The 27,648-nt window shown below is 27.9% G+C and overlaps 1 long non-coding RNA gene and 1 pseudogene across 2 annotated transcripts in view; both read left to right on the forward strand.

Annotated features, from left to right (window-relative positions):
• Window positions 1-14,822, forward strand: part of LOC100198003 (uncharacterized) — a 35,897-nt gene extending 21,075 nt beyond the window's left edge. For both annotated transcript variants that reach the window (XR_010638001.1, XR_010638003.1), the window contains one exon: window positions 14,559-14,822. This is a non-coding gene — a long non-coding RNA (uncharacterized LOC100198003). The remainder of the gene's footprint in view (window positions 1-14,558) is intronic.
• A 5,786-nt stretch (window positions 14,823-20,608) lies between these two features.
• LOC136079905 (U2 spliceosomal RNA) lies at window positions 20,609-20,675 on the forward strand (annotated as a pseudogene).
• Window positions 20,676-27,648: the final 6,973 nt, after the last annotated feature.

Below are 27,648 nucleotides of genomic sequence, written 5' to 3' on the forward strand. Positions count from 1 at the left end.
ATCGGTCCTTAGGAACTCGCTTCCTTCATCTTGCTTTACTGATTCATATAATTTGCAATCCTTTAAGTCGTCTGTCAATCGTTATCTTGCTCTGCAATCTTCATTTTTTCTCTTCCAGTAACTTCCAATTCTAATTAGTGATTGCTTGCAGCCTTGTTGGAAGCGAAGATGTAAAAAAAAAAAAAAGAAAAAGAGGTACACGATTTGCTAAATAGGTAATATATAATCGTTCACGAGTTGATATATAAGCATATTATTATTTTTTGTTGTTGTTGTTGTTGTTGTTGTTTTTGAGTTATTTAGAGTTTTAAGAGTTATAAGAGTTTACATTGGTTTCGGAACAAAGTTAGTTTTATACATAGTTTTAAATGCTTTGGGGTTAATAAAAATTCATAAAGTTGTAACTGTTTAAAAGGAGATCTTTTAATAACGTTTTTCAGAGTATTTAAGTTATTCATTATAATTATATATACTAATAATAATAATAATAATAGCAATAATAAAAATAAGCAATAATAAGCAATAAATATAATATGTTTTTAATAACTTCAATGTTTTCTTTTGCAACACACAAATGTTTAGTTTTTGTGCAATTTTTGCCATTTAAACATAATTGAACTATTTTTTAATAAAGATAAGCATTTAACATTTATAAAAAAAACATTTTTGAAAAACTTATTCAATAATGTTCACATACAAAGTTACCTGATTGGGTAATGGTGGATTGGGTAATGGTGGATTGGGTAATGGTGGATTGGGTAATGGTGGATTGGGTAATGGTGGAACAACTTTTAATTTAAGTCTTTTCTTAGCTATTTCTAAATGATAAAACTTTAAATGTGTTCAGGTTCACTAGTTTTGAAAGAAAATTTTTAAGGATAAGGATACTTTTTTTAAATTCCTTGGATATGTTAAGATTTCTTCACAGAAAATTCTAAGAATTAAAAAGTCCTTTACTGTCCATAAAAAATTGCAGTTATAATATTCAGTAACAAAGTGTTGAGTTTGTACTTGGTAGTAATACCTTTGGTCATTTTTTTAAGTAATAATCGACTGTTTTTTTCTAATTAACGACAACAAGTTTTTTCATTTTCAATCATGTCTTGTAATGGTTTTTCTATTACTGTATAGAAGTTTAACTTCTAAGCATATTTTTTAAAAAAAAGAACACTTAACAAAACCATCTGATAAAACTTTATATTATAAAAATTATAAAATTCAGTAGTGCATTCATAAGCTGATTCAAGTATTATTTTTAGAATAGCTGCCTTTAATTTTCATTTATTTAGTCAATCGAAAAAACGTTTTGTTTTTAACTTTGCTGGTGAGTTTGGTGGTAACCATTCAGAATTATAATCAGTTACTGTTTTAGATTCTCACATTTTAACAATTTTATTAATCCAAAATTAAACTGTAGCAATATATGCCCATGCTTTAGCAAGGCCTGCTTTTCAAATACAGTGTGGGTATTAGATTCTGCAAAAATCCATGGACTAGATTGGGGATCATTTAAATGTTTAGAATTTTATTAATTAAGCGTTTAATTAAGAAATATATTATTTCTTAATTAAACGCTTCCATGTTTTATAGGTCTTCACATCCTCAGCTGTATAAGAACTTGGTGAAAATAATAGATAAATTATTATTTGATCTGTTTTTGGAAGGTATCTTCCAAAGGTACCTAGATACATGTAATGTTACGACATTCCTTTATAGTAAATAAACTTGATATTGATTTTGAAAATTAAAAAAATCTTTATTATCATACCAAAGTAATATCAAATATTACATTAATATATTAATATTGGTACTAAAACCTAATAAAAAAACTATTACAAATGATATCAACTCAACATACTCAACATAATGAATTTCGAAAGAAATTTAACATAATGAATTTTTACAGAAATTCGACATTATAGATTTCTATAGCAAGTCACTATAATGAGTTTCTACAGAGCATAAATAGTTTTTTTATAGAAATTCTATAGAAATAATCTAAATGAATTTATAGACTTTCTATAATAATTTTAATTAATCTGGAAGTCTATAAAAATTCTATCGACAATTTTATTTTCTATATAAATTTCACAAAAAGTAAAAAATTTGTCAATAAAAAGTCTATAGAATTCAATTATTTATATACAAGTTCTATAGAAATAAAACAGTTTTATAGAAATTCTAAAGAACTTTTTTTCCTGGGTGTTTAAAAAACGTCGTTTTGAACCAGCCTTAAAAAAGTGCAGTTTAAAACGAAGTCTTGTTTTTCATTAAAAATATGAAGAAAATTTTTCCTAACAAAAGGTCCCCGATATTGAATTTTGCGCGAGCTTAATTTAAAATGATTTATGGGAATGACAAAGATGTTCAGTAAAAATTTGGTAGGATATTTATGAGAGATTTGATTAGTCTCATGAAAAAAAGTTCTATAGAATTTTTATAAACTTTTGAAACATATGGTTTTATAGAAATATTACAGAAATTCTATAGAGTTTCTATAGAATGTCTATTAATTTCTATAAAAATTGCTTATAAGTTTTTTAAGCTCCAAGCTGACTTAGGAGAGGTTTGCAATGTGCATTCCTGTTTGCCTCAAATATTATCCTGCAAGTGTATTTTTGTTCGTTTTAAATTTTTTTGTGTTTAGTGTGATGAGTGCTACCCCAGGCAACGTTACAGTAAGAAAGATAGCTGTGTATGAACGAAAAAAAAATATTTTTTACAGATTCATTATTAAGAAACGGTTTTAATTGGTATAACATAGAAATACTTTTTGAGATCTTACTTTCAATATATTTAGTATGGAGTTTTCGTGACAATTTTTCATCTAAAAGCATACCTAAAAAGTTTATAGTCAATTCCCTTATAATTATTATGTTATTGATTTGTATTTGTCAGAAAAAAACATCTTCAACTTTAAAGTCTATGGTTTATAAACTTTACCAGTATTGCCCATACTTTTTCTTGTAAGGTAATACTTATTCTTGTAAGGTTGGTCTATGAGCAGAATAATTTTTCATATGAATTTTTAATAGACATATTGGATCAAAGTCGGGGAAATAGTGACCGAAATTTGCAACTTCGTTGACATATTTCAGGACTTGATTTAATTTTTTTAAAAATCTGTCACGCTTAAATCAGAGTGCAACAAGACGCATTTATACTAAAAATTTCATCATAATTCCACTTTAAGATTTTTAGTTAATGTTGGCTGGCGTTATTTAAGTTCATATACTGATAAAAACAGCGTTTCAAAAAACTTTTCCCTCTATTTCAGTAGATTTATCATACTAACTCTGCTTGTATGTATATACTTGACTTGTTCATTGGTTCAATATCTAGTGATTTTCCTGTTTCCATAGAAATAACACTATTACTTGAGGAGTAGCTTCGTTGTTGCCAAATGCCATCATATGATACTGCACCATAGGTTACATCAACCTAATGGGCAAGAGTGGAATTTAAAACAAAATTTTTAATTTTTTAACTTATGTGCCGCATCTAGTATCTTTGGCTACAGATTTTATGACATTAGTTGAAACTAAAACAGTTTTATTATAATTGTTAGCAGTTATTGGTTTAGTCGTGTCTTTTAATGAGGCAAATCTTGACAATCCAGAATAGCCTTGACCACATGATCGCATGGAATATACAACCCTGGTACAATGTAACAATATCAAAACTTTTTTGTTTCCTGAATGTTTCTGAGTAGAATTATTTTGAATAATTTCAAGCAAAGCAACTGTCATAGAGGCAAGAAGTTAAATCTTTTCTCTTTTTTTCTTTTTCAGAGAAACAAACATTTAGCGTTTTAGAATTAAGCATTTCTATATTAATAAACAAAAGAAAGAAACAAATAAATGATGAAATGCATTTTGGGCATCTAAGAATAGAAACTACAGAATTGATTTATTTCTATATCAACAAAATGGTATTCTGTAACAAAGTGAGTAAATAATTTTGGTTTTGATTGAAATTTTTAACTGAAACACTGAAATTTTATCAGAACTAATTAAGTAGAAATCCAACTTTATATCTGTATCTACAGCACTTGCAACATTTATGTTGCAAGTGCTGTAGATACAAATATAAAGTTTATCATATTTAAAAACTTTATGCCATATATACATTATTTATGTTTACATTCATATTAACATTATTTACAAACAATTTTTTCTTTGCATAAAATTTTCGATTCCTTTTATTTGTTTCAGTTCTTTGTTTAACTCTGCAGGTCTTAGCCATTGTTAAAGATAATCAATTTTTTTTTCTAAAGCTGTCTTGAAAAATGGACAATACAATTATTTGATAAGTGATTTTTTTAGTCAGAAAATACCAAGTTTTTGGAGAAGGTTTGAGAGATTTACCATCCTAAAGAAGAGATGTCGATACGACTACCTTTGAGTAAACAATATTTTCTGCATTCTTCTGTTTTTCTGTATTTAATAAGACTACAAGTTATATGTTTTTCATAATGCATCACATTTGATATAATTCAAACTAAACATATAGACATGAACAACTAGACATATTTGCAATAGCTAGAATATGATAAATTTATGCATTTAATTAATGCATCATAATATGATATTATCAGAGATATACTGTCTTAACATCTCTAGATATTATTATATTATAATGCATTTTAAAATCCATATATATATATTTATTATTTATATATTTAATTATATATTATTTAAGCATATACTTACTCTAGCTGTTGCCAATAGTTTTGCTTACTTTTTGCAAGTGAACCAGTTTGACTATAAATGTTAATTTGATTTACAACAAATATTGATATAAATTAAATAACTAGTTTTGATATAAATTAGATAACTAGTGTATTAATACACTAATTATCTAATGTACATTGTAATAATTAGTTATCTAATGTACATTGTAATAATTAGTTATCTAATGTACATTGTAATAATTAGTTATCTAATGTACATTGTAATAATTAGTTATCTAATGTACATTGTAATAATTAGTTATCTAATGTACATTGTAATAATTAGTTATCTAATGTACGTTGTAATAATTAGTTATCTAATGTACGTTGTAATAATTAGTTATCTAATGTACGTTGTAATAATTAGTTATCTAATGTACATTGAAACTATTATAAACATTATTATAAAACTTATCTAATATATTAGATAAGCTTAGATAAGCAGTGACGGATGTTTCAGAGTGAGCTTTTCGGCTCCTTGTTTTTTTTTGTTGAGAATATTGACTTAGAGGGTGCTACTAAAACATTTAAAACTTTTGAAATATTAGAGATAATTTGTTTTGTAAGAGGAATAAAAACAACAATAAAATGTTTTATCATGCGACATTTAATACTATAGTAAAAAACACTTCTTTTAGTTTATAAAAAACGCAACAAATGATGAACTTGGCTAAGTTTTAGTAATTTGTTGCTACTTTTTATCAACAAAAAAATCAGAAAAATATATTTGTGATAGTTATTATCAAATACACTCATTGACTATTATTAAAACAAAAAAACCTTACTTAATTGTTAAAGATTAACTAAAACTGTCTTTATTGAAGTCTGCAAGTTAATTGCGTTTTTTACAAAATTATGAAAAATGTTGATAAAAAGGGGCTGTTAAATGAGTACGTTGGATTTTAAATGAGTACGTTTTTAAATCTAGAAGTTCTTGTTTTAGAAAATAATTCAATAAGTTGATAAATTCAATGCATTGCAAAATAAAGCCAGATTTCAATTTTGAAATATTTAGTCAACATTTTAAGCTAAAACCTTCAAAAAACATAAGCAATTTGCTTATTTCTATGTTTATATATAAGTCTAATAAAATAATTCAAGACCAAAACTAAGTTAAAGTTTTTGAATTAAACTCGCTTTTGGTAATTAAATTATTTTATGGCACTTGAATTAATCTCTTTTCACAAAAAATAAAACGTTTATTTAAATATACAAAAAATTAGTTTAAATTGTTTGATAATGTGTTTTTATTCTCATAAAAAACTGTTTTATAATAAGTTGATCCACTAATAAGTTCTTTAAGTAGAAAACGATCTTTGTACACCCAGTTGATAATAGATTCATGCTCCATTCTAAAAAAAAACCGCCTAACTTTGTTTATTTTATACTTCAAAATATGTCTCGCTAAGAAAGTTGTTTTCATAAAATTCATTACATATTTGCTTAGGATGTACAGTATTTAAGGTCACGTGATTGTTTTAAAATGTAAGCAATATTTTACGCATAAAACTAGATACAATTTTTTCAACTACCCAAATTTGAGAACATTTCATAACATAGCTAGAGGTGCAGAAAACAATTTTTTGATTTTTATACGCAGAAAGGGTTGAAATTTAAATAATTTGGTGCGGATTACAAAAATAATACGATTTTCATTATCTAATAATAAAATTAAAAACATAAATGCATTAAAAAATAATTAAAAATAAATAAGCAAGCCGCACCAAAAATTAGATAGAATACGCATTTATTTATAAATGTTCCAAATTTCAACCATTAACCAAGTAGCTATGTTATGAAATCTTAGTTGACCCAAGACAGGTTTTCCGTAAAAATCACAAAAAAACAGAAAAGTGATTTCAAATCGTTAGCAATATTTAAACATTTAGATAAGCTTAGATAAGCAGTGTATCGGATAAGATTAGATAACTAATGTACAAAAGATAACTAGAACTATCTTTTTTAATTTTTTTAAATGGCTTTAGTTTGCATAAAAATGGTTGAAGTTAAAACACTTTATTGTATGGTAAATGTTTATTAAGTATTAAAAAAATATTTTTTATCATAAATGTTTTAGTCCCATTTTAGTTCTGTTATGTTGTTTTTGTCTTTTTGTTGACGCAACCAATCAAGTCGGCATTTAACAATTAGATCTAGTAGGGATATTTATTATGTTTTTTCTTTACTAACGTCTGTTCACAAAAAATCCGGAATGAAAAATTGTTCTTAATTGAATACAAAATGAATTGATTTTTGACAAAAATTTTAACTAAAATGAGTGACTGGACATTGTTAACTATTTTATAACCGAAAGTGGTCCTAAATCAGCGGCTTTTCGAACGAAGTTTTGACTGAATCCATTAGGTTGAAAAAGTAGTCTGGATCAAACTCTTTCAACTTTAATCGAATTCTATTCTTAAGGTGGTCAAGATTTTTCGCAGTAAATCCATTTCCATAAACTTTTGCTTTTAAATGTGCCCAAAAATTTTCAATTGGCCTTAACTGCGGTACATTAGGGGGGTTATCTTTAGCGTCGACAAAGTTAATACCTAAAGTGTTGTAAGTTTCTAATGTGTGTTTTGCATAATGACATCTCGCTCCGTCAGGCCAAAATAAAATTTTCATGTTTTGATGCTTGGAATTTATAAATGGAAGAAGTCTTTTTGTAATACATTCTTTAGAATAAGTTTTTGCATCCAGTGCACAGTTTTTTACAGCAAAATAAGGCGATGAATGACCAAAACGACTGATTGCAATCCAAACGAGAACTTTCTCGTCAAACTTTTTTTTGAAGTTGAATTTAATGTTAGGATCAGTTTGAGAACTATCCTTTGTATAGTAGCCAGAGTTTTGTGAACAATTTGCACCATTTACACAGAAATAAGATTCATCGTCCATGGTGATTTCAAACTCATTTGATGGCTTGAAAAAAGTTTTTGAAAGTTTTAATAAGTTTTTCTTTTGTTTAATTTCTTGCTTTTCTGTTGTTTTTGGTGCATTTTTTCTTTTGGTATACTTTAGTCCATGCATACTTAATAATCTATTTACGTATGAAACGCTTATCTTATATTTTAGTGCCAATTTTCTTTGCGAAATCCCGATTCTCTCTTCTGCTCTTGCAATCATGGACTCTCTCTTTTCTGGTGTAATTTTAAAAGGTTTTCTGCCGCAACCAATTTTTCTATTCATTGGCAAATTATTTTCAGACCTTTTAATTATGTCATAAATTGTAGATTTAGCGATTCCCATTTTCTTAAAATGATCCACTGTAAATTTCTTTCCACTGTTTATGTTTTGTTTATAAAAATTTCAAATCACATTTCTAACATTTGAATTAATTATTTAAACTCAATTTTGCCACAAAATGAAACTGTTGTTGTTGACCGATTAAATTTAAAAATTTCGAATCAAAAATTCGAAATTTAGAACAATTTGTGTACATTTGAAATCAGTCCGGATTTTTTGTGAACAGACGTTATTAAATAGCAGAATTATTAGAATATGTAAATAATGTAATATTTTGTGCATAGATTTTTCTATTTTTACTTTATTATTTCATTTAAATTACTATATTACAATTAGTATCATTAGTTTACATTACAATTAAATTACCCCGTTACTATTAATAAGCTGACAGGTTTGACTGGCGATATAAATAACGTTGTTCATCATTTCTATCATTTATAACATTGTCAGTTTTTATATGCATTTAATATTTTTAAAAATAGTTCAAAAGCTGTTTAAATAAAATGGTGAGATGAGTTTGAATTAACCAGAAAAGATATGAGCGTAATCTTTGGGATTCAAATTGTAATGATGTTCCAAGAACAACTTAGTTGGAGAAGGAACACGGCTGTTTCAGGCGAGCTTTACAGCTTTTTGTTATTTTTAGAAAATATTCACGTAAGGGGTGTTACCAATGATATATAAATACATGTAATATATATCATTGGGTGTTACTAAAACCTTTATAACTTTTATAACATTAGTGATAATTTTGTTCCGTAAAAAGAATAAAAACACCAATAAAATGTTTTATCTGACATTTCACAAATATATTTAAAAACTTCTTTAATTTTAGAATAAACGCGTCAAATGACGAACTTTGCTAAATTTTAGTAATTTGATGTTACTTTTAATAAAAAAAACAACAGAAAGAATATATTTTCGATATTTATTATTAAATGTACACATTGTTGGACTATTTTAAAAACAAAAAAATCTTACTTAAACGTTTAAAGTTAACTAAAACAGATTTTTTTTAAGCCAGTAAAGAAAATTGAATTTTCGTAAATGTCGAAAATGTCGTTAAAGGGGGATATTTAAAATAAAAATTACGAAAATGTCGTTAAAGGGGGATAAACTGTTAAATGACTAGTTTTTGAAAATTCATTCTATTAAATAAAACCAGATTTAAATTAAGGAATATTTAGCCTAAAAATTAAAACCTTAAGCTTTTAAAAAACTTTTTAGTATGTGCACACAGTTCTAATAATATGTTGTGAGAATGTTAATAAATAAAGACTCGCCAATTTCTTTGTGCGTATTTAAATATACAAATAAAATTTGAAATTGTTTTTATTCTCATAAAAAACTATTCTATATTCAGTTGGTTTATTGATAAGTTCTTTAAGTAGTATTTCTTTGTACACCCAGTTGATACGAGACTCGTACTTCATTTTAAACCAGAAGAAAGGTTGCTTGGCTCAATAACTTAAGACAATAACTTGCACTAATTCTTAAATTATATTTTTACACCAAAAAATATATGAATTACATTTCATTCGTTAACTAGAGTGGAGGTAGGCAGTGGTACCACAGAGGTAGAATTAACTTCTAATGATAATAATCGAATGGACATCTAATATATAAAATACATGTTACATATAATAACTGACAATAAATGTTTTAAACAAACTGCACAAACATACCAGATCAAACACAACAAACATACCAGTTGCTTTGCGTAGGTTCTTAAAATAACATGCTATATTTTTACACCCATTTAATGCTAGACTAATATTCCATTCTTTAACCTGAGCGGAGGTTTTGCTGAGGTAGAATGAACTTCTAAAGATAAGAATAGAACTGCCCTACAATTTATAAAAGCAATATTACATATAATAAAAAATAATTTAAACAAACATTACAGACATACTTTAACTGAATAAAATTCTTTAATTTATAAATCAAGGATCTACTTTTTTTTTATTTTGTTTTTTTTTAATCATTTTAAAATATTTAAACTATATTTGATGACCACAAACAAGACAGACACCTTTTCTATAAAAAGAATTTTCGTGATGCTCCTAATAAACAACACACTTTCTCACCTTAGAGGCTTGAAGCTTCCTATCAGCTTTGCTGTGCAATTCAAAGCGTTTTAAAAGAAGACGCAGCTTCTGGTCCTGATTTCTTACTGAATGCAACTGTCTTAATTCTTTTTTTATGTTGCTATGCAAAGACTCTCCCTCCTCTTCACTCAGCAATCCAATAGTTTTATGTGAATTTACAAATAGTGGCACATTAAAAATGAGTTCATGCATTTTTTGCGTAATACTTTCTTTTGGAAAGCAAGCATGAAACTCAATAGCAAATAAATTTATATATTGATGAAGGTCAGTAATTTCTGCATCAGAAAGAAATTTTCGCTAAAAAGAATAGGTTGCAATTTATTAAAAACACTAAACACACGTACAAATTTATTTTTAGTTGCTTCATCATCAATAACACTACAAAGTTTATAGTGGTTTCTTAATACTATTTTACAATGATTACCTACAAACACATTACCGTGGAAAGCTTGTCGCTCCACCTTCATATCTTCAAGGGCCTTATTAAGAAACTTCTCATGAGTCCCCATGTTACGTTTGGATATATTTTCTAGATCTTCACATCCTATCTGCAATCGAATACACTCAACATCTAAAAGTTCGCGTTGTGCGCGTATAAAAGAAATTTTTTCAGATTTCAGATTAAGATCTTCTATATCTTCGCCCTGACAAATTAAACAAGCATAATTTTTCATGTCACGCAATACACTCTTTTCAGAATCACCAATAATTTCACAAAATTGATGAAACCATTTTGACACAAACCACACTGCACCCAATCAATGTTAGAATCATATTTTGCAATTAAACACCTGATACTAGCACAAATTTCTTGCTGTTTACAGGTGTTTTTTTTATTGGAGGAGTTTAATGATATGCATTCTAATTCAGAAAAATTATTTTCTTTTAAAGCTAATCACCGCGCCTGTAGATTTGCAACGTCTACAAATTGATTACCTAATAAACGCAAAGGTTCTGCTGTTTTAGAATATTAAACAATTTATTCGTTTTCACATCCTCCTTATGAGATAAAGACGAATCAGCTTGACAATTTAAAGTCCTACACTCCTTCAACAATAACTTAAACAGTTTTAACACTATTTCTAACATAATATGCAAAACAGGTGGCACTACATTATCTAAAGTTGTTATGGGGAAAATCACAGGAGCAATAATTGAATTATGAAACTTACCTAGAGTCCTTAGGTTTCCACCTTGTCTATCTTCACACAAGTTCTCATTGTAAGCACCTTCTAGAGATTGTATTGTTCTCCTTAGGATTTTACAATTAGCAGGTGTGTGAGGCATAGAAGAATGGTTTCTTGGAGAATTCAACTCAACTAGGTCTGTAGAACTAGGAAAGCTAGCAGCTGAACCCTGGTGTCCCAGAACATCATCGATGAAATGAAAATCTCCACCTAAGAATAACTTAACTATTTTGCCTTTTAGCTTAAAATCTGACAACTGAATTCTTTTTATGTCGTTGGCATAATGCCCAAGAATTAAGGCAATATTCTCTCAAAAGTCGGAACCCTGATAGATACAAAACAAATGAACATCATATACAGACCCTATTGATTTAAAATTGACAACTTCAAAATAGAATTTCATATACTTTCCACCCTTATCCCTAGCAAAAAGGAGCCATACCTCTTTGCCAAAATCAACATCCGAGTTAAGGTGGTCACGAACATTAAAAAGACTGTTAAAAACCTCTTTAATATAAATTGTCAAATTCTTAAACATCAGTACAGATACTAAACAAAGTGCTTCATTCGCAGATGGATAAAGCAACATGGACTTCACAGTAACATGTTCTTTACTGACATGCATTGTCCACATTTCTTGTTCTTGTCTTATCTAAGGCTCAGAGGGGAGAATCCTTGCACCAAGATTACACAGAATACGTCTTAGTCTACGGAATTCAGCCGTGGGCATCCTTAATTGGCTCTGCAACTCTATTGCATCAGAAACACTTAACTGAGTAACTAAACCTAATTTATTTGCAACACAACGAAATACTGACTTTTCACAAGACATAAAATCACAAAACAACATACACAAATCACATTCTAAATCTGAACAAGCTAATAATCGAAGGAATATAAAAGCAAGTTTAGATTGTCTAGCTGCAGCATGCCTACCTAACTTAGAATAAGGTTTACCATGTCCTAACTTAACGTAAGTATATTTTTTCCTAACTATTGGCCTTTGTACTGATATATTTTGTGGATTACTTAATGTAAATCCACAGAACAGTTCAGAAGAACCAATGTTGTCATAGTCTAAATAAGAATCAACAACAACTAAATCCTTATCACCGCCTAAAAAATGTTTGCAAATTTGGCAACCATTCTGGTTTATATTACTAATTTTTGCATTATTTTTTTCAAATTTAATTTTTTTTAGCAATCTTACATTTTTTGCACAAGCAGATGCAAATTTACGTTGTGCTGTTTTGATTTTTTTTTTTTTTTTTTGAAATAAGTTAAAACTGCCTGTTTTAGCCTAATACCCATAGCCTCTAATTGAGAACTTATTGAGTTACAATGTGTGTTTAAAGTCTTGTTTTTAGAATTCAAGTCCGTAATCTCAGTTTCCAACATAGTTACCTGCTTTTTTAATTTATTTATTTGACCCACATTAGTTTCTTCTTTATAAGTTAATTGGTCAACTAGACTATCTAGTTCCTTATTTCTATTTAAAATTGTAAAACAATCTGCATCTGCAGATTTTCTTTTTTTGTTTGTTTGTGGAGCTTGTGACAGTTGCATTTTAAAAAATGCTCTGTTTTTTGAAGCGTTAAAATTTTTTATAAAATGTTTTTTAAAGCGTTTTAAATTTTGGCACATTTTATTAAAATCCTCAAAACTGGGCAAATCAAAATCAATTGGCATAATAAAGCTCATAAAACTAAATAATGCTTTTAAATCAAAGACTGAAATTAAAATTATGTGGTTAGTCATTTTATCAATGCTAACTAATCGCCTAACTAATACAAAGTTACACTCTTCTTCCCAACAATCTTTCCATTCGATGTATAGTTTTAATAATTTCCTTTCAACAGAATACATAATGCTAAATAAATCTCGTAATAAAAGTATATTACAATGCAAATAAAATAATATTTATTGACAAATAGATGAACAAGATATAACAGGATTAAACTTATCTGATGTTAGTTGATTACCCTCAAGAGAAAAAAACCGCCTAACTTTGTTTATTTTATGGTTCAAAATTTGTCTCGCTAAAAAAGTTGTTTTCATAAAATTCATGATATTCTTGTTTGGGTCGTAAGGTATTAAGGTCACGTGATTGTTTAAAAAATGTAAACAAAAATCTACGCATAAAACAATAAAAATTTGTTGCTAAACCAGCCAGGTTTGATACCATATTTTTTAAAATCGCTAGAGGTACATAAAATAATTTTTTGATTTTCATTTTTATAAAGAATTGAATTTTCAATAATTTGGTGCATATTACAAAAACAATTTGATTTACATTGTAAAGTGATAAAATTAAAAATAGAAATGCATTAAAAACTAACTTTTCTTACAAAAATGAGCAATATGCACCAAATATCATATAGAATAGACATTTATTGAGAAGTGCTCCAAATCTCAACTATAAAACATGTAGCTATGTCAGAGTATCTTAGTTAGCCCAAGACAGGTTTTCCGTAAAAATCGTAAAAAACAGAAAAGTGATCCCAAATCTTTAGCAATATTTTGACAATATCTTATTTTAGTCCGTTTAATGGAAATATTTATTTAACAAGAACGGATAGTTCTTTTATATTTTTTTAATTTAAAGATGAAAGAATTTATAGAAAAAAAATACTATTATTTTAAAGTTAGTGAATTTTTATACTTTTTACGCGGAAATACTTTTCTTTTTTTAAAACAAAAAAATTCTTGAGACGTCAAGCTCGCTTTTATATTGAGTGAAACAGCCGTGGGAAAGCTGCAGTAGTTTTTAAAATATATCAGAAAGGGGAGATGGTTAATGCACAAGATTTTACTTTTCAGTTAAATAAAAGCATATATAAACAATGTTTGTAAATAATGCACTATTATTTATTATAATGCAACTGTTTTTATTTGTTTATATTTAACTAATTAGTTAAATGTAAACAAATAAAATTATAAACAATTGATTTTATTTGTTTATATTTAACTAATTAGTTAAATATAAACAAATAAAAATAGTTGTATTATAATAAATAATAGTGTATTATTTAAAAACATTGCTTCACATTAATACGAAGTGCTCGTCTTAAGTAGAAATAAACTAACTTTTAGAAATAAACTACTTTTTTCTATATAAATGTTACCTAACATTTGGCAACATTTATCTAGAACGTTCAAAAAGTTGTGTGTTAATGTGTAATTATAAAATAAGTTATAATAGGTAATAATTTTAAGTATAAATAAATTAGTAAATAAAGAAAATTAGTTAATATGTATATATTAATTGTATGATGTATTGTCTAGATTGGCAAAATAGACAATGGTACTTACTGTGGTGAAAATAATAATCAATATCAAAATGCAAATGGTACTTTGTTTGACGTTTACTTGGTTCTACAGACACATTTGGTAGTGCAATTGCACTTATAAATGGTCTTGATGTTTTTTTTGATTGAATAGGTTGTATTGATGATTCTTTTTAATTTGTTAAAACTTGAAGTTACTAATTATCAAATTTATATATACTATTTTTATCAAATAGTTAATATAAAATAATAAACATGTAAATTGTTATATCTTCTGTAAAAAATTTTTACTTAATTTAAGTATCTAAGTAATCGATTTAAGTATATCACTTATAGTATAATATTGCTTGTAATTTTTTTTTAAATTTATTTTCAGTATGTTTATACATATACATGCGTTAAATATTGTGGTGAAGTCAAGTTTTAATGTTTTAGGTGCATTATAGCTATTATTTTTCAAAGATTTATAGGATTCGACAAGATTTAAATTTGTTTATTGATTATATTTGGCGAAAGCGATCCCATAGATTAAAAGAACTCAATAATGTTAGCAACTTTGCGTGATAAAATTTGCTTTTTATGGCTTAATATGAAAATTCAAATAACATTAGATCAAAAAAACTTGAAAACAAAACAATTTTACCATGGAAAATCCATGAGTTCTCCTTGAAAAGGTGTTCCAAATACACATGAAAATTCCATCTATGGAAAAATTGGAACACTTTTCCTTGGAAAACTTATGGTTTTTCCATGAAATTGTGTTCCAAATACCCATAGAAATTCCATTGTTTTTTTTTTAATTTTCCATGGAAATTTTCCGCTAGGGTACAGCATAATTTATTTTCTCAATAAAGTTTGTCAAAAGAACTTCTTAATTTATAAAAAAAATTATTGAACAACCGAGTTGTTAACCAAACTTGGTGACGCATGCGTAACATTGCATAAATTCTGCGGCAAAAAAGTAAATGTAGTGGGATGCTCATCTGAAAATGTTATTTTAAAGGGCTTGCTTAAACTTCACATTAATGTTGAGTTGTAGTTAGTGTATGTCGAAGCTGATTTTAAAAGGGTTTAAATTGGTTTAATAGCTATTTGAGGTATTGGGTTTCAGTTATTTATTCAGTTTTGGAAAAAAAAATTCTTATTACTATAATATTTTCAAAATACAATGTTTAGAGACCACTTTTTAATTACTCAATCAGTGAATAAGTAAATTAAAAGTGATTTTTCCGTCACTTAGATTTGTTTGGGTTTAACTTGCACTGCTTTTTGTTTCAAAATAAAATTTAGCATATTGGTTAAACACGATAAAATTCACTATCCTTTAATTGCTAATTACATGAGCACTAGTTAACAGATTTTTGAAATGTGTCAGCTAATTTCTTTCTTTCCAACGAGATTCCATTAATAATTGACCGATAACTTTCAATAACTCGCTAATCAGGAAAATTTCGAAGATTTTCTTATTTAGGTACTAATTCAACGCCATTTTGTTCATACATTTCGGAAACTTATTTGAGTAGTGGATTGCAATCATCTGACTGCGATTAGTAATATTGCAAATAGACCAAAATATTGTAGACATGATACGGTTTTTAATAAACAATAAAATGTATTTCTTTAAGTATTTTTCTGTATAGAAATCTAAGCTCAAAGTCTTATAAGTAATGTATGGTGCACTTTTTAAACCATAGTTCTATACTAAAGTTCTTTTATGGCAAGATATCTGCTACTATAGAAGCAGATATCTTGCCATACAAGAGATTTGGGAAAGAAGTTTCTTAGTTAGAATACATTTAAATTTATTGGCAACTTATTAATTTTTTGACTAATTAAAATATTGCCGACCTGGCAACTGTGAAAAGTCCTTTCGCAATAGCTTTCATCGTCTTCAATTAATTGAATGTGCATAATAAAATGTAAACCCTGTGCACAATATACTGGTATATGCATAATACACAGTTTTTCTCGGTATCAAAGTTTAGGGTTTATCTTTTTTTTTTTTTATGATATATTTTACAATGTGGGGATCGTCCCATTGTTTTTGTATTAACTAAACTAGAGCACTGTTTTGATAAAAAACAATATTTTTATGAAAGTTACATTAATATGTAATGCAAATGATTAACTGATTTCAAATATTTTTTTCTTTGATACACATAAAAAATCTCTTGAGAAACAACTAGAACGGTGGAAATCATCACAGCTAGAACGGCGGAGATTGTCAGGAATTTCGTCCCAAATTTAGAGTAGTAAACCTTAAAATCGTTTAAGTTATTGTTTTTTCACATTTTTTAGCAAAGAAATATAATGAGTTCAAATCTGGACTGCTAGCGGACTATTCTAATACTGGAATAAAACAAGGGAAATTTTTTTCACACCATAGTTACCTCATTTTATCAACTATTTGAATGTGATTGGAATCAATAACTAAAAAAAGATACTGTTCTTAATTATTTATTAGAACTTATTGAAAACAAATCTCTTAGTTGCGATCACATCAGTCCTTAAGTATTGTGTTAAAGGAGTACTCAAACCTTTATATATAATACCCAAGAAGTCAATTCATTCAGGAGAGCTGCCAGAGTTATGGGAATATGCAAGTATTACTAAACTTTTTAAATAAGTATATAAGAATGATCCTCTCAATTACAGGCTGATTTCTCGTTGATACCAAGTAAGATTCTGGAGAAAATAATTAGAAAAATACTGATAATTTATATAATACAAAACAATATATAAACAATTCAACAACATGGTTGTCAAAACAAAAACCTATTACAAACTTTCAATATTCTTACAACTGAAATTGAAAATAGTTATACAAGTGATATACTGTACCTAGATTTTGCACAGGCATTCAATAAGGAGCTCCGTCATTGGCTTATATATAAGATTTCTAACTATGGATTAAAAGCAATATTTTAAATTAGATTGAGTTTTTTTTTTAAAAAAAGAAAAGAAAAACTGGCAATGGATAATCAGATTAGTGTGAGATTTATAATGGTGTACCACAGAGTTTGGTATCAAGTCCTCTTTTGTTCTGTTATATATCAATATTTATAAAACTATTTTTTACTTTTATTTTATACTGTCTTTTGTAACTCTATTAATTAATTCTATTATCTCTATTATCATTACTCTATCAAACTCTATTATCATTAATTTATCTTTGTTTTTTAAATCTTATTAACATTATTTTTAATGATAGTGATAGCGATTCAATTGTAGTAATAGTTTTTATGGTTATTGCCCTAATTTTTGCAATTGTTATGTTTATTTATTAATTTCTGTCGTAGTTATAAACTTTGCTATAATTATTTTTACCATTAATTATAATTTATAGTAAAGTTATCATGATATAGTTACTATTTGTTTTTTTATTCACATTATTATTAATATTATTATTTTTATTATATTATTATTGCAATTATTAATATCATCTTTATTTATTAGTGCTTTATTTTCATTTCTTTTTTTTTTTTTTTTTTCTTTTTTTCTTAAAAAAAATTTTATTTTTACTTTTTTCTTATTTATAATTCTTTCTGTGTTTTATTTGTTTTTTTTGTTTTTTTTCAGGTGTCACTCCATCGACTAGTTTTTAACTATATGAATGCCACCTAACCTTATTTATGTGAGTTTATAAATATTATTGTAAATTTTCATTTTTTTATGGTTAAATAAAATGGAATGGTAATTATATTCCCAAAAGTTTAATTACTATATGCGATGGTATGCTAAAATCAAATCTGCTTTAAAATCTATCTAATTAAAATGTAAAATGAGATTGATTTGATTGAATGGTCAAATGTATGGTCAAATGGATTTTAACATAAGAAAATATTTTAGTTACAACTACACTATGAAACATGAAAAATAAAACAACTACAAAAGAGCGAGAATTACCCATAGTTTCATCCAATATGAAATAGAATCATTAGGTTCAAGTAGCTACATATAAAACACAAAGAATCTTATGCTAATTCAGAATAAGCTTTACTTATCTTAACACTAAAATGGCTAAGCAGTTATACACATTGCTAGTTAGATCCCACATAGAATTTGCAGCTCCAATATAGAGTTCAAGTAATAAAGAAAAATATCAATAACCTGGAAAAGGTTCAAAGACGAGCAAAAAAATTAGCTTTTGAACTAAAACTTATGTTGATTATGTTGATGTTGAGTTCCAATTTTGAACAAAATTGAAACTCACAAAAATGAAAGTAAGATGTATAAGAGGTAATCCTATTGAGTTTTACTAAATAATAATTGGGATCGACAAGATTTTGTGGTGTAAGGAGCTTCGTAAAGTTTTTTCCAAAGTTCTAGAGATCATTCACTAAAACTTGATGGGGAATTCGTAAAAACAACTCTGAGACATAATTTTTTTACGAGCAGAGTGATACCTCATTGGAATGAGTTGCCATAAAATGTGGTATCTGCAAAGACAGTTAACTCTTTTAAAGCTAGACTGGAGAAACATTTATTAATGACTGTTAAAGTATAAGTTTTAAACTTTATGCTCCGCGACGATCGATCGACGATCAACGATAGTCGTTACAGCAGTTTGTATTAATATTAAAAAATAGTATACCTGAAGTATTACTATACTTAAACGGTTTTGCTTTATGTGCGGGAGTCTTTATGTGCGGGAATCTTGCTAAAAAGTATAAGGACAATTGCCAAATACGAAATATGAGAAGTTGCTCATTGGTGTAAGTTTAGCATTATTCTATATTTTTAGATTGATGTAATGTGGGGCAACTTTTTCAGTTAAGTGCAGGTAGTGCTTTGGCCTAACGTAACGCAAAACTATCTATCTATATATCTAGTTCTTAGTTCTATTTATAAATTCTTTCTAGGCATTTTCGTTATTCTAGGAAAAGATACGCAAAGTTGTAAATGTATGATTTATTCGTCAGTAAAAAATATACGTACAATTTCGTGTAAAAAAATAATAATTACGTGATTGAGGCAAAAAGAAGACAATATTTGTCTTACTACTACATTGCGTAAGCTATGACGTGCTTTTACGTAAAAAAAAAATTTTTAGAATTCTTTTATAGTGCTTCACACTAATCAAGTGGTGAAGTGTTGATGAACTTATGCATGTTTCAATAATAATGTTGAAGAAAAACGGAAGAAGAAGAAAGGAAACTAATTATCTTAATTTTAAGCAGCCTTGACACAGTGGTAGCACACTTGCCTCAGAAACAAAGGATCGAACCCCAGCTGGACTAGTTTTCCGATATTGTTTAGGAAGGAGGCGTGAACTTCCTATTAAATGCTCTTCTGCGGTTTTCTCTGATAAGACCGTAAGGACTTCTTGGGGCACCTAAATTAAACTAGAAAAAAAAAAATTTTAACAACCGTTTTTACAATAATGCTGATATTTTTAATGAAAGACAAAGATCTGAGACCTCTAATTTACGTCTTTTTAAATTATGTTTTAAAGATACAGACTTCTTTTGAAAACTGATCTATTGAAAAGTTAGCATCTGCTAAGGTTGCCTCTATTTCTCTTGTCGTTTTATTGCTTCTGATTCTACTCTTTACCTCTTTTGTTTAAATCTTTTATAGAAATCGCTAATTTTTCCAAGTATAGAATACTGTCGTCATATTTGGGCTTGTACTTCTAATAAAACCATCACCTTTTTAAACAAAGTAAATAAAATGCATTGTAAATGTTGTTTGACCTGATCAAACTGCCAAGCTTGAGACTATACCCCAATGTTATTGTTGTAAGATTACGAAACTTGTAAACGCATTTTAAAATTTTATGTAGCTATAATAAACTTTTCCTATTCTCAATGGTTTTGATAAGTTCACAATCTAAAGTGTGTACAAAAACCACAAAGTATGCTATCTCACAAAAAAATCACTAACGACATGTATAGTTCTTTATGAACCTTTTGTTGAAAATTTAAGGAAAACCATGTGGTTGAAACCGTTATCATCACTATACTGCTGGCCAATTAGGTTCAGTTTATGTTTGTGCGGCCGTGGCGCAGTGGTTAGAGCGCTTGCTTTATAAGCAGGAGATCCAGGTTCGCTTCTCGGCCTAATGGCTAAGATCAAGTGTAGTATCTGTTCTTATCTCGGCTCCGGACCATCTCTCAATTGGTTTCGGTGTTGTTAGAAAGCAGACACAGCACAAGATCGAAACCGTGACAGTCGATAGAGGTTCTTGGCGTAGTCGCTTTTTCAGTGTCTCCTTCTACGTCCGGAAATCTCAAAGCGTTCCGTCCACTCCGGACGTTAAATGGAGATAAACCATTAAGTTGGCGCTGCTCAGTTTCGGCTGAGTGGCAACTAAACCCTTAAATGGGCATTAACAAACCCTTAAATGGGCTAAAAAACCCTTAAATGGGACAAAATACGGAGTCTCGGCTCCCAAATAACACCGCCTTCTAGGGCCCTGTGTAAGCCTGGTTTCAGCTTCAGGTCACTCTAGTTGGTTGGTAAAAAAAAAAAAAAAAAAAAAAAAAAAAAAAAAAAAAAAAAAAGGAGATCCAGGTTCGAAACGAGCTCTGGACAAGTTTATCGAAGTGACGATAGTGGTCATATAAATTCAAATTCAGTCTCATTTAAGAAAGATTGAGTCATTAGGCCGGGTGAAAACAAATGACTAATTGCTTTTACTAAGTAATTGATTAGCTCTACGTAAATAAAAACTAAGGAGTTTTGCTTAAATTTTTATTCACGTAAAGTTAAGCAATTTACTCAGTAATTTTTCAGCTTTGCGTGAATAAAAAGTTCATCAAAATTGCTAAAGTTTTTATTCACGTAAAGCAGACCAATTACTGAGTAAAAGCAGTTGCTCATTTTTATTCACCGGCCTATTATGTGTATAACATTGAATGATGACCTAAAGATTTTTTTAAATAAGAACTTAATAATTGTATAATAATTTTTTATTTTCTGTTTTATTTTTTAAATCATTTTTTTAATCATGCAGGTAATAAGTCATTTTACGGGTAACAAATTATAATAATAAACATAGATAAAATAGGGAAAAAGAATCACTTCTTTTATTTATACCCTGTCTAAAATTTTATTTGAAATAGAAAAGCTCAATATTTTACTTTTTGAAAGGAATCAACATTATCAAAAAGCAACACCATCAACATTATCAGGAAGCAACACCATCAACATTATCAGGAAGCAACACCATCAACATTATAACTTCCTGCGAAAAAAATTTGCTGCAAATTTAATTAAAAAATATTTATGCACAACAGACTCACAATGATTTAAATTGAATTAAATCGAACGCCAAAATGACTGAGTTCTTGATTTCAGGTAAAGCGCAAATACAAAGCAATACGATAACCATATCTAATACAAAAAAAATCTTCAAAATAAACTTAAACACATGGGATACCAAGCATTAAATTTTTGCACCACTTAGTTGTTCAAATGTGAATGAAAAAATCTCAAACCTTAGAGCTGTTGCACAATTCTTATTCAGCCTGGAATACGGTTTGCCTACCCGAGTTCCATTTCTTATATATATAAATCATTGGCAATGTCTGCCTTGACTTACGGTATGGAGCTATATGAGAATAATGACATATTAATGAAAAAGTTAGATAGAATCGCAAGGAGCGCGCTGAAATCACTTTTGAATGTTTCAAAATACAGTAAGAACTACAAATTCTGTATTTAAAATCCTGTAAACAAACAAATTCTGTGTTTAAAATCCAGGATATTTCATTTTCTATTTAAAATCCAGGAAATTTCAAACTGCATCAAACAAAATAAATTAAACTTGTTCATTCGTCTTCTTAAGAACAAATCAACAGCATATTTTTTTTTTTTCCTGACATTATTTTTTGCTAAAATGTAAAAGACATTATTTTTTGCTGGAATGTAAAAGAACAAAGAGGCGTTTTCAAACAAATTCTTGAAGAAAAAAATTATTTAGTGAAAATCACCCGGAAAGAACATTCTTATATTTCAAATAAGAAAGTTTTTTCCACTGATTTTGACTAAATAATTTTTTCTTAAAGAATTCACTCTAAACTAAAACTAAGAGATCCGAGGTTCGTTTTTTTATGTATGCGTCTCTTATAATTTATTTTTTATTGAAAGTAAAATGTAATATTTACACTATAACTTGTAATAGAACAAAAATAAATAAGGAATCACTAAAAACTATTGTAATTTTTTTTTACTTTAAGACAGAGTTACTTATAGTTTTGTTAACCCGGGATAAACAGTGCAATATTTGGATATGTTGATAATTGTTTAGAAACCCGTTGGTTAAACGTTAGAATGCTTTTTCTACTGTTCTATAACTTCCACTTTCCACCTAAAATTTCTAATCTCCCCTAATTCTCCAAACATCTTTTTTAAGTTTTTAATAGATGTTTCTTTCAAAAAAACTACCTCCAGTACTTTTTTTAAGGTTTATTAGTATTAATAATCTTTTCATTAAACCTGAAAACCGTTTTTGCATGTGGTAACTAAGTAGAGTTGTTATGTTTTTTTATTTATTTATTTTTTGTCAACAAATATATTTATATATATATATATATATATATATATATATATATATATATATATATATATATATATATATATATATATATATATATATATATATTTATAAATAAAAATATATATTTAAAATATATATTTATTTTTCTCACAAATATAGTATTGACTTAAGATGTTATATTATTTTAAATTATGTAGCCCTAATAATTTTTTTTTTTTAAATTGATTTGCATTAGTGAAATATCTTTCATTATTGCATTTGTTTTCAAGTTATTTTCAATTCAATATTTCCAACCATTTTGGCATTTGTTGTAATTTGGTTGATTTATATATAATAACATGTGTTATTTTTTTTTTAACGTCTTTTGTTCTCACGAATATAATATTGATAGATTTTAATATCAAGTTATATAACCTTTTTTTGCATGAAATTTTAAATAAAAGTAAAAAAAGTAAAACCATTTTAATGTCTCCACGCTACGCATTTTTTCTAATATCGAAAAAAAAGGGGAGAAATAAAAAGGAGATAATACTAAACAAAGTAGAACAAATACTAATAAAGTGATTTTTTATCAATTATAAAAAAAAAAAAAAATTTAAATAGAACAATTGCTACGAAAATTCTTTTTTTGTCATACAAGGCTAAGCATTTTGCTTATGTAAACTTTTCAAGTTTTCCAATACAAGTACTCTTGAAAAAAAAAATTTGTTTTATTTATAGAATCCGTTTTTTTTCACAGTACTTGTAAATCATACAAACAAATCATATTACTAGACATAAAGATTTTTAAAAGTAAGCTTTTTTTTTTAATAACTTTTACATCGATTAGTGGGTCTATTTTATTTTGATATCTTTGTCACTCGTATTTTTTCTCTGCTCCATTATTGTTTGTGAAAACGAGTTAAGAGGTTATTTTTTAAAAATATTAAAAGTACAGCAGTTCTTCAAAATTGAATATTCTAAAACCAGATTTAATTTTCTAATGATAATTTTCATGAGACTCGCAAGAAACCCTAACAAACAGGTGGTTTATTTTTTGATATACAACAATTTCTTTAGTTAGAAAATTTTTGAAATATAAGCATTTTATATATAACCCCGTCTTTACCCATATCCAGCCTAGGCAGCCGCTGCGAGACCAGGTGCGTTCGGAAAGTAACTCAAATAATTTTTATAAGTGAAAATAATAGTAAAAAATCATCAAAATGTTTAAAATTAAAAAATAAGTGAGAAATGATCAACTAGAAGTCTGAAGTGATCAATGAATAAAATTAACATGGATGAGCCTAGCAAGAGAAAGTCCGGAGGCAAAAGAAAGAGGCAAATTTAAAACATATTGGAAACCTAAATGTTGTTGCGTCCTTGCCAAAGTTGATTAATTTTTTTGTAAAAAACAACCTGATGCATTATTACAAAAGCGGTGGATGCAACCTTGGTCTCCATTAGTGTACGTAGCGAAAAATTAGCTCAGAATATCGAAGTATTTTCTACCAACCTTGGCGACTATATACGTCATTGTAATATCCTGATTAAGTTCATCACAACAAATCAACAAAAAGAGAAGTCGACGCCACTGATTTTTCAATTTTCTCCATTTACTAGTTTTCAAAAAAATAATTTTTTGAGATGCGTCGCGTGAACAACGTTTTTAATAGACGCGTTGCGTCTCAAAAATGCTTTTTTTTTTGAAAACTAGTTAAAAGAGAAAAGTAAAAGCGCGATTGGCTGGTATTTTCTGCTAAGAGGGATAGTTTTCAGAGCAAACTTTGCTTCTTTTTCAGGAAAACTAAGAGTTCTTTAGCAAGCGAATACTTTGCAACTGGAAAGTTGCTCATAAGGCAATCTGTGAGCATGAGCAATCTGCTGAGCATTATAATACTACCTCTATCTTAGTTAATCAAAGTGAATGCAGTTCCAGGACCAATTTCAAGTTTATAAATTTTTTTAAGTTTATAAATTTTTTCAAATTTATAAATTTTTTCAAGTTCATAAATTTTTTCAAATTTATAAATTTATTCAAGTTTATAAATTTTTTCAAATTTATAAATTTTTTCAAATTTATAAATTTTTTCAAATTTATAAATTTTTTCAAATTTATAAATTTTTTCAAATGTATAAAATTTTTCAAATTTATAAATTTTTTCAAATTTTCAAATTGAATTTTTTTAATAAATTTATTAGACAGTTTCAGAGTGAAAAAGAATATTGGAAAAAATATGTTGCTTCGAAGGTTATCTGTCACTAAAAATCTTTCTTCCAGGTAAAGTTTAATTGCTCATATTTTTGGATTATATATCTTTTTAATAGATAGATCTATTATCATATACATATATATACAACTAATATATATATGTCGAACTAATATATATATGTCGAACAAAAATCTAACGAGTTATATTTAAACGCATGACGCATCAGAGTGTTAGCATTTTGTGGATTTAAACCAAAAAATTGGATCATAATGAAAATTTCTTTGACTCATTAGAGTTACGGAATATGACTCGATTTAGCTAAACATATAAACACTCAAGCAAACCAAGGTAAAGCCAGCTCTTCTTTTTTATCCTCTTACATTTGCAAAGAATTCATTTAGCAACTTGTCTATTTGCTTTTACAAATAATTGATAGTTATAAATCGCTTTTATATTTTTATTTAATATACTTTGAAATTGCTTTAAAAAGAGCATTTTGCAAGTACGAAATAGCATTTTTTTTATATTGTCAAATTTCTTTCCTACAGTTATTAAACCTAAAATGGCTAAATATTATTTAATTATCGTTAGTACAGCCCCAGACGTTTCGAACGTAGATCAACTCACTTTTATTGTCCGCTATGTAATGTCTGACGGAAAACCAGTTGAATGTTTTTTATTATTTGTTCCAGCTAGAGGTCACGCATAGTTTGTTCCAGCTATAGGTCACGCATAGGCAGCTAATATGTATATTCTTGTCAAAGAGACATTAGAGATCAACACTGGGTTGCAAGCCTACTTTACGGAGTGAAATCCATTAGCTAAATATTTTTCATGCGCCGGTCATTCGTAGAATCTGGTTGGTATTGCAGCAGCTTTTTGAGGCAGATGTTTTTTTCTTTGGCTAACTTTAACAGTAGGATTTTTCGGTTTCAACGCATCGCTTGGAAGTCTTGATATCAAAAAATAGAAAAACGGAGTAGAGGTTCCAAAAAGTCTCTCACAGACTTGGTGGTCTGCATGTGGAGGTGTGAGTTTTGCTTTGGATTTATATTAGTTACAAGGTGTAATTATCTGAATCAGTTTTTTAAGTTTATAGTTGTCAATAGTACTTATATACTTGTATACTTAAAATACGGTTTTAAACTACAAGATAGTCTTAAAAGAACTGATAATGACAAAACGCAACAGCCAAACACGAGTAGAAACTAGTAGACTTCTCGGGAAAATGGATCAGCTGGAGATGACCGTCATGATAGACATCGGGAGCACAATTATGGAAAGACGCAACAAAGTGAATAAAATCCTTTAAGTTGCTAAAATCAAATTAGCAATAGTGAATGGAATGTATAACTCTCTGTCTATTTTCGTTCAAGAGGTCAAATCAAATTTTAATAAGAAGCTATGATATTAGTGGAGACCAACAAGTACTCTGCACACCAGAAACGAAGAAGAGTGCATAAACGTCTACATGACGGATTGACGTTTATTGAGGCACAAGATTGAACTTGAGGGAAAAAAATGATTGCTGAGTTTAAAATCATTATGGATTAACTTTTAGCTTAGCTTGACAGGCAAAAGAAAGATTGTGCTCTATTTATCTCTTGTTTTGTATTTCTTGTCCATCTTCCAGAAATGTATTCTGTTTCAATTACATCGAACGCTCTAGAGCTTTTAAAAATATACACAAAAAATGCGGACATTTATTTCTCTAAATGAATGTCTGCATTTCAAGAGCTTTGTTTCTACTTCAATTGATAGTGATACCGGTGACCAAAGAAATTTTTATCTACATACCCAAATTTTGATGTTGTTTTAAGAAAGTTTTTTTCTGTGGCTGTTACAAATTGTATAAGTAGAAAACAAAGATCTGATTTTCCAATGCTTATGCTTTGAATTACCTTGTTTTAACTACCTTATTGGTTAATTACTTGTTAATTTTTAGCCTTATGCGGTAAATTATTATGTAAAGTATATTAAAAGTTGTGTTTACGTACAGATTTTAGTGTGTAAATTGGGGAGGGGGAAAGGGGAGGCTGGAGAGGCCATAACTGTTACTTCGCTAGGGGCAAGGATGACCCAAAGATGGGTCTTTATATAACAACTCCCTTGGTTACAAAATTTTTGCTTAAAATAAACCCTAAAAGTTGTTTATTGTGTAACCCTCACTCTCCAAAAATATTGGAATATTTTCTCTATTGGAAGAAGCAAACAGTTTACAAAAAAAAACCAATCAATTGCCGTATTCAAAAAAGCAGCATATAATGATGTGCAAAACATAAATGTGTACATGGTCAGAAAAGATTGATACCTCTAAAGATATTGCCAACCATAATCTTAGATAAAGAAGAAATTCCTTTTTTAATATTTTTCAATCTTTCAAAGTATCAACA

This window comes from Hydra vulgaris, chromosome 04 (assembly GCF_038396675.1).
Source record: "Hydra vulgaris chromosome 04, alternate assembly HydraT2T_AEP".
Taxonomy (NCBI): domain Eukaryota; kingdom Metazoa; phylum Cnidaria; class Hydrozoa; order Anthoathecata; family Hydridae; genus Hydra; species Hydra vulgaris.